This window comes from Halichoerus grypus, chromosome 6, assembly GCF_964656455.1.
Source record: "Halichoerus grypus chromosome 6, mHalGry1.hap1.1, whole genome shotgun sequence".
Lineage (NCBI taxonomy): Eukaryota > Metazoa > Chordata > Mammalia > Carnivora > Phocidae > Halichoerus > Halichoerus grypus.
This window is the reverse complement of record NC_135717.1, coordinates 113,453,855-113,463,190: the sequence shown is the minus strand read 5'-3', so window position 1 is coordinate 113,463,190 and position 9,336 is coordinate 113,453,855. Positions and strand designations below refer to the sequence as shown.

Below are 9,336 nucleotides of genomic sequence, written 5' to 3'. Positions count from 1 at the left end.
GGTTTATTCAGAGCACATAAGGGTAGTTAGTTAAGTAGTGTACTCTTAAAATAATTCCTCATGTGCTATCTCTACAGAAAAGGGAGATTTCATGGCTGGATTTAATAAAAATATCTATGTGACCACAAAAATGTCACAAAATAGAAAAACAACATTCTTTTTCACCTCTATTCTCAAATTACAAACAGATTCAGATGTGCATCGAGCAATGGTACCTTTGTGAGTCAGTGGGTAGAAACAAAACCTTCCCAAGGGTTGGGGGACTCAAACCACAGGCTAAAGTCTGTGTCTTCTTTTGTCTTGGCTTTAATGCCAAATATATCCCGAAAATGGAAAAACACTGTCATTTGTACCTATTTATCTGGTATTTTCGTAGGCAAGACAAGAGTCTGCAGTAGTTCTTAGAACTTCTGACTGAGTTCAGAAATAGTTGTGAATGTGGACAAAACAGAAACACGCACTGATTCCCTTTGTGGAAAAATTATCTCAAGCATCAGGCTAGGCAGAGATAGCCAGAGATATTAGATCTCTGCCAAACGTACCTACAATGAGTTCCACTTAATTGCATTTTAATTCAATGTTTCATATGCTGTTTTCTAAAGGAATAGGTGGTTTGTTGCAAATATTGGAAATCAGAATTATGTAAATGATCAGAATCTGACCCCTCTCCTTAGGGCTTATAAATCTTCTCTACTACTCAGTAACAACAACAACAACAACAACAAAACCCAAACCACCTGATTAAAAAGTGGGCAAAGCACTCGGATAGACATTTCTCAAAGAGGATATTCAAGTGACCAATAAGCACATGACAAGATACTTGACATCACTAATCATTGGGGAAACGCAAACCCGAATCACAATGAGATACCACTTCACACCCCTTAGGATGGCTATTAAACAAACAAATAAATAAATAAATAAATAACAATAACAAGTGTCTGCGAGAATGTGAAGACATTGGACACTTATGCATTGCTCGTGGGAATGTAAAATGGTACCGTTGCTGTGGAAAACAGCATGGTGGTTCCTCAGGAAATTAAACATAGAATTGCTATATAATCCAACAATTCTACTTCTAGGTATAGAACCAAAAGAATTGAAAGCCGACCGGAACAGATATTTGTACATCCATGTTTATAGTAGCATTATTCACAATATCAGAAAGTGGAAGCAATCCAAGTGCCCACTGACAGATGAATGGATAAACAAAATGTGGCACATACATATAATAGAATATTATTCAGCCTTTAAAAGCAAAATGCTAGAACATGGATAAGCCTTGAAGACATTATGCCCAGTGAAATAAGCCAGACAGAAAATGCCACATATTGCATGATTCCACTTATATGAGGTGCCTCATGTAGTCATATTCATATTCATGGTTGCCAGGGGCTGGGGGAAAGGAAAATGGGGATATTGTTTAATGGTTACAAAGTTCAGTTAGCTGCTATCTCTACCTGAGGTCACAAAGGCATCTCAAACCCAAAGGATGCACAACTGAACCCGCTGTCTCCTCTCCCATATCTGCTTCTCCTCTTCTGTTCCAAATATTAGTATCACAGCTCTCTGCATCCCCAGTCAAATGTCTGGGATCCAATTTCTCCTCTACTCCACCCTGCGTCTAACTCATCATGAAAAACTGATCCTACCTCCTCACACCTCATAGATCTACCCCACTTCTTCATATTTTCTAATATTACTTCAGTCCCTAACTAGACTCTGTTGTCAGTTTGGTCTTCCTCTATTCGTCCTTCACCATGTCACCAGTGTGACCTTTCTAAAATGTAAATATGTACATATGCCTCCCATGTTTGAAAAACTAAAATAAGGATGCCTGCTACTGTCTTTACAGTGAGTCCTATTTCAGGAAATAGGGGCATGGATGGAAAGAATGTATAATAGGACCAAACTACGGGTAATATCAGTCGATCAAGATTACATAACTCTGCTAACATCCATATGAAGCATTTGTGAATTACATCACCTCTGTCATAAACTGGTCTCATGAAAGAGTTCTTCCATATTTTTATACTCCATATTTTCTCACTCTTATTTCTATTCTTAGTTTCAATAATTTTTCCATTTTCCAATTATGTGTACTATATATATATATATATATTTTAAGGAAAAAGTAAGATGGCAACAATACCATGATATCACTAAGCAGTGAGCGCATCTTGGAAAAGGAGAAAGTTGTATTTCCGTAGGATGTGAGTAGATACAAAACTGCCTGTATCTACTTCCTGCTGAAATGTAAGTCTGCTGGTATCCTGGGAAGCTGGACTGTGGGTGTTGGAAATGCAAGGGAATGTGACTAATGTCAAATGTTTTACATTACAATAGTCAAAAAGAAAGTATGATGAAATTCACAAATAGGACATTCTTTAAAAGGGATTAAATTATCATTATCCACACTTAATGACTTTGATTTAGAAAACTCCATTGAGGCAACTGAAAAACTAGTATAAACAATGAATCAAGACCCATAGCTTTCTTGGTAACACACACACACACACACACACACACACACACACACATTTATAAAGTATGAAAAGACTCCTATTCTCAAGAACAACAAAAAACAAAATACTTAAAAATCATCTTTTTAAAAATATATGGGAATTAATTGAGAGATATGTCATGGTTTTAGATAAGAATATTGAATTTATAAAGTTAAAGCATCAATGCAATTATAGTCAACATTCTGACAGGATTTCCATGGTAATTTGATGAAATGTTTCTAAAATTTACAGAACAAATTAAATACATTTTGAACAAATACAAAAATTTCTTACTCTCCCCAGTTTATTCTTTTTTAATTTTTTTTATTGGAATATAGTTGACACACAGTGTTACATTAGTTTCAGGTGTACAGCATAGTGAAACAGTATCTCTATATGTTATGTTATGCTCACCACAAACGTCGTTACCATCTGTCACCATCCAACACTATTACAATATCATTGACTAATTTCCCTATGCTGTACCTTTTATTCCCATGACTTATTCATTCCATACCTAGAAGCCTATATCTCCCTCTCCCCTTCCCCCATTTTGCCCATCATCCCCCTTCCCTTTGCCAACCATCAGTTTGTTCTCTGTATTTATAGGTCCAATTCTGGTTTTTGTTTGTTTATTCATTTATTTTGTTTTTTATATTCCACATATGAGTGAAAACATATGGTATTTTTCTTTCCAGTCTGACTTATCTCATGTAGCATTATACCCCCTAGGTCCATCCATGTTGTCACAAAGGGCAATATCCCATCCTTTCTTTTATATGGCTGCATAATATTCCATTTTATATATATTTCATTTGCAATAACATATATTATTCCATTGCACGTGTGTGTGTATATATCTATACTACATCTTCTTTATCCATTCACCTATCAATGGGCACTTAGGCTGCTTCCATACCTTGACTATTGTAAATAATGCTGCAGTAAACATAGGGGTGCATATATCTTTTCCAATTAGTATTTTCATTTTGGGGGGTCAATACCTAGTAGTAGAATTACTGGATCATATGGTATTTCTATTTTCAATTTTTTGAGGAACCTCCATACTGTTTTCCACAGTGGCTGCACCAATTTACTCTTCAGTTTATTCTTTCAGAAAGTGCCAGGCAGGATTTTAGTCCCTTGCCTAATGTATATCTCTGGCATTATCACACTTCATACCAGCTCTTCATTCCCATGCCTTTTATCCTGTTGAGGTGCTTGAAGGTCAGGGACAGGATCATTCATCGTTTCCACCACCCAGCATGAAACATGGCTCAGAGGGAACTCTCAATAAATATTTCTTGAATAAATAATTTCTAAACTGGTTAAACAACTGTGCCCACAGAGTGATGATTAACAGACCCATATCAGCCTAGAGGGCAGGCTATTGCACTCTCATCACCATCACAAAGGATTACATTTGTACAGGGTACACTTGCTATTTTGTGAATGTTGACAGTCTGGGAGGAATAAATAATAAGCTGGCAGAAATGAGAATGCTCCCAAATGCTGATGGGAAATAGGCCCAATTTAGGAAGATGAAATTCAGTAAGGGCAAGAATAAAATAGCACACACACACACACACACACACACACACACACACACACACATACACACCTCTATTAATGAAAGTTGGAGAACATGAGATGGGAACAGAATTTTGAGAACATACTTAGGATCTTAGAAGTCACACAATGAGGTGGTCTCCAAACTCTGGAACAAGGTGACTTTATGTGGTCTAAACAATCCTAGACTTACCTTGAAAAGCAATGGGAGGGATGCCTGGGTGGCTCAGTCAGTTAAGCATTTGCTTTGGCTCAGGTCATGATCCCAGGGTCCTGGGATCGGGCTCCTTGCTCAACAGGGAGCCTGCTTCTCCCTCTCTCAGTTTCTCCCTCTGCCTGCTTCTCCCTCTGCCTGCCGCTCCCCCTGCTTGTGCTCTCTCACTCTCTCTCTGACAAATAAATAAAATAAAAATCTTAAAAAAAAAAAGAAGAAAAAGAAAACGAAAAGCAATGGGAGATGGAGTTTCCAAATTTAATAACAATCTTCAGGTTTTTATGAGTTATATTTTGTTTGGATTAAAATCCCCTAATATTTGGCTTCCATTTTAGACTTTCATGAAATCAGTTCAACTGTGTCCTCTTTTTTTAAGCAGAAACATAATTTTGTATCACTAAACAGTAGGTTCTATGAGTCTTGGGAAAATTAAACTTTGCCCTGAAGCTTCATAGCATGTAAGGATTTGACTAGATTCAAAGTGAGACAAGAACTTGGCCCTCATCCTTTCCCATAACCATTAGAATAGCATAGTTATGGCTAAATGTAGATAAGCAGTCAAGGCACTTGTTCTGCTTGTACACTTCAGTGTTTTCTGGAAGTTTCTCGAATACTGAGATATACCATATAGGAGTTGCTCCATCACATAAATTTTCCTTGAAGACCCTATTTGACCATCAAGATATGGCAGAGCAAAGCATATCTGTTAAAAACAGTATGAGAGACTTCCCCAACAAAGGAATTAGGCGTGCTACCCATGCCATATCTTAAAACATCTCTGCTTTTCTTCATCTGCCCATCTCTCTCTCTCTCTCTTCCAATTATCGACAATTTTGCCTCTAACAATGCAGCATAATGGAGGTCTGCAGACAACAACTTTAACTTACCGTAAACAAGTTAAACTTTAGATTCATCTTCATGTCAGACAGATGTGAAATTTGCCCTTTTTAAAAGGGAAGTTCAAGCAGTGGGTCATTGATAGTTTTTCACTATACCCCATGGCCATTATTTACAAGTGATGATAAGCCAAAAAAAATGTGGGCATCTTCAAACATGTAGATACCAGTCTTCAAGCCTCATACAACAACACTATTTCCTATAAAGATTTCCACATACAAACAAATTCCCCTGCATGCCATGGGGAATGCTACAAAGCAAGGTAACCTATAATTACACTTCCAATAAATGCAAGTGCAGAAAATAGTTTCAAAACGGTTGCCACAGATTTCAGCAATATCTTTTGGTTTACCAGATGCATAACTGACTAGCTCAAACTTGACTTAAAAAAATCAAAATCAATGCTAAATGCCTGGTACGTTTGTAGAAGAAAATGCCAACAGCATCACGTGCTACAAATAAGAAAGACTATGATAGAAAGTGAAGCCCAAGAGATCAAAATTTTCCACCTCTACTTCCTCCCTTAATAAATTATTATAATTTCAGACTGTATTAATGTAACCCAAATATCAGCTGGAATCTACTTCCTCCTTGATTCAAACATCCCCTGGGCTGTAGAAGACCAAAGTCCTTTCCAAAAGTTCTACACATTTGGGGGGATGAAGGAAGGTGTTGCTGGTATGTGTGCAAGGCTGCTTTGCCTCTGAATGCCTGCTTCTACCTAATTTGTTCTTGTTATGGTTCTTCTTGTTTGTGCTCACCCTATTCTACCCTACATGGAATGAGGTCTTTCCTGTTACTTTCAATCCAAAAACAAAAGGAAGTCCACAAAGCATGAATGCTTATGGCAGATTTTACTAAAGGCTGAGGAGTTGGGATAGTTTACAACTGCAGAAATAGAAACAATCTCATCAAATATTAAACCTTCTTGCTCTTACAAATCCTTCAATCACCCCAATACCCGGGAATTTCCACTCACCACCTTTATCCTCTGTGGCTCTCCAGAGTCACAACTCCTTCCCTGGCTACTCTCTACCCCTTCCCCTCCCCCCCCTCACCTTTCCTCTATCTTCCCAACCCCAGCTCGGCTCTCTGCATGCTCAGCCTTCAAAAAATTCCTACTAAGACCACCTGAAAATATTCAGACCCAATATGGTCCTCAGCAGAACAAAACAAATCTTCAAGGGACAAGGTCCATTTTCCTTTGAAGGCAACTGTGGTTGGTCTTGCCATTTCCCCCATTTGTATTATAACCACATTTGTTTGTTGACATAATTTGGCACAGGATTTGAAAATCTGCAGAAACAAGTGGTTTCCGTCTTTGCATATCATAACATTTTTAGAATATAAAATTCAAATTAATGCAAGTATTCAAAGTAATTCTAATGAGCCAGGTTTCTCATAAATAATGAAAATTTATTACTGTCACATCTTCACCATCAAAACTTAATGATGTTGGTCTTTCCTTCTTGTCTTTATATAAGGTCAAAAGAGACACATTGGCTACTTTAACAACCTTAAAGTGAACTCCAAGAATGTCACTGACAGCATGACCTTTTTGACCAAATCCAGCAACCAGAACTTAATCATTTTCCTCAATAAAATTCAAACAACCATCATTGGGTACAAAGGCTGTGATATTTTTCTTTCACCATTTTTGATCAGCTAGACCCTGACATACTTCCTGAGGGCAGAATTTGGCTGTTGGGCTTCAAGGCCTTCTTTTCCCAGCACAATTCCCTTTGCAAAGGAAGTGCCTCCAAAAGGGTTGGCCTTCAGGGCTGTGCCCAAATGGGCTCTCTTGTACTGTTTATCAGGCCACGTCTGATCTCATTGGTGGCTATGGAGCTTCCTGGCACTATGACACTTGCCCGTCTTGCCAGCACCATGGGTGTAAGCAAAAGAGATGCCAGGTCTCTCGTTTTGTGTCCATGTTTGTTCAGTCTTGAGCTTCTCCACACAGAAAGCCACACTGGCTCAGGATCTTGAAGCACGTTCTCTAATACAACTATCTCCAACTGCTACAGAGCCTCTAAGCAAGATGAGAGTGGACTTAACATGAGTGAATCATGACAGTTAAGAAAATAACATTTTCTTCCAACTTCTAACTGACTTTTGTTAGTACATAAATGTTCCCCTAATTACTTTCTCTTCCAAATTGTTTCTCAGCTTCCTATAGATTATGTAGCAACAATTTGTTTCCAAATCTTGTGCCTTCATACTGTTTTTTTATAGTTTGTAGTCCTGTAATAAATGATGGTTAAATAGATAGGGGCAAAACCTTTCATTCTCAAACACCACTATCTGGAATCTTACAGATCCTAGCATTCAATTCTCAAATATGAAGTAAGTCTAAATGATTCCACACTTTCACACACAAGGTATTTGGTGGACTTATTAATCTAATAATATCAGTTTGGGCTGAGTGCACTTTGAAAAAAAAAAAAAAAGGAAGGAAGGAAGAAGTATTTTTGCTAAAGAGTAAAAGAGTTCCCAGGATTACCTTTTTTCTTCATCTAGCCAAAGCCATATTTCTGGCTCTTACTCACCTTGTTATTCAATTCATGGTGTAGAGATGCCCCAGAGGCAGAGATGATTGTTGAAGACTTATTCTATGCAACCCTATGACTCATTGATCCTATGAATCCACAGTTTGTAATTATAACATAATGGAAGATATTATTTTATAAAAGGAGAAGCTATGACTTGTCCAAAAAAGGAATACAGATTATAGTAAATATAAGAGGAATTAAAACACAAGTTAGCAAACACTTTCCTTTTGTATGAACAGGATTTGAAGGAGTCATTTTAGATGGGAAAAAGAGAGACCTAAAGTTTAATTTCTATTTAAGACATTTGGTTTATCCTACATGAAAAAATTATCCTAAACTATGTGGGTTTTGCTCTTAGGAAATTAAGCTTTTGTATAGAAGGGTTTAAATATTTTAATATTAATTAAAATGTATTTTTACTTATTTGCTTCAGTTACTTAAGAAATGCTTATATTTTAAATTTCCTTTTATTATCGATATACATTCACTTAATTAACAAAAAATTGTATTATTACTATAACATAAACACGCACATTTAAAAAAAAAAAAGCAAACGATTTGCCAATATGATGAGTAGCTACATTTAAAATGCAGATCCTTTATGAACCAACTGACTTACAGTAATTGTGCTGTATTTTTCCATTACAGACAAGAGCATCTTGGACTATCTTATGAATTCAGAGTCCAGGGAATTCCAATGAGATAATGTCATTGACCTTGAGTACAAATAATCAGTGGTGAATATTGTAATATGATAATGTGAAAGTTGCAAGGAGCTTATTCTCAGACTCTACCAGAAAACCTGCTAAATCAACAATAAGATGAGACACAGTGTGAACTAAGAGAGCAGAACTTTGAGGCATGTTACTTAAAATAGAAAGGCTTCTAAACAACTGAGAGATTAAGTGTGAGCCCTCACGATTAACTGCTATTAAATTAGTTCAGCATGTGAGCATCTATCATGTTATCTATCAGCCCCACATCACTTAAATGGCCAAAGGTAAATGCCAGCTTTCAGCTCAGTGGTTCTTACTTGGTTGTTCCTTCTGTCTATTGTATCATTTAAATCAACTAGCGTCCCCGCCCCATTCAGAAAGCAGGCAGCTTCATCAGAAATGCCCCCGTTTCTGGGAGCAGCACACTCCTCTGTGAATATAAGACAAATACTGACTCTTTAAAGGGACAACACCATAGGAGAAAAGGATTATCTGACCCACGCTATGTATGTTTACACCCACAGGCTGCCAAAAACCTCCTTGATATTTGTCAGAAATGCAGCTGTAATTAGGGAGAGCAGAAGAAAATCAACCTCAGTTTGCTAACTGACCTGAGGCATCTAATTTATATACATGTTCATTTTGTTAAAACATGCAAGCAAAGAGCTATTGGAGGCCATATGCCATTCGTTATGAAAAGCACATTCCTTTAGTCTTTGTAACAAAAGCCATATGGCTTTCTGAAAGTTAATTATATCATAAATATGCTGTAATAGTGGGGAGTGTGGTCTAGCAATTGCTGGAAGAAACTTTGAGACCTGGCTTTGAGTCAATTTCTCAATGGATTCCATTCAGAACCTTGGGGAAGTGACATGGCCATTGTG

General features: G+C 37.2%; 1 pseudogene; it reads right to left on the bottom strand.

Moving 5' to 3' along the window:
• Positions 1-6,583: 6,583 nt before the first annotated feature.
• On the bottom strand, positions 6,584-8,394 carry LOC118553066 (small ribosomal subunit protein uS12 pseudogene; annotated as a pseudogene).
• Between the last annotated feature and the right edge of the window lie 942 nt (positions 8,395-9,336).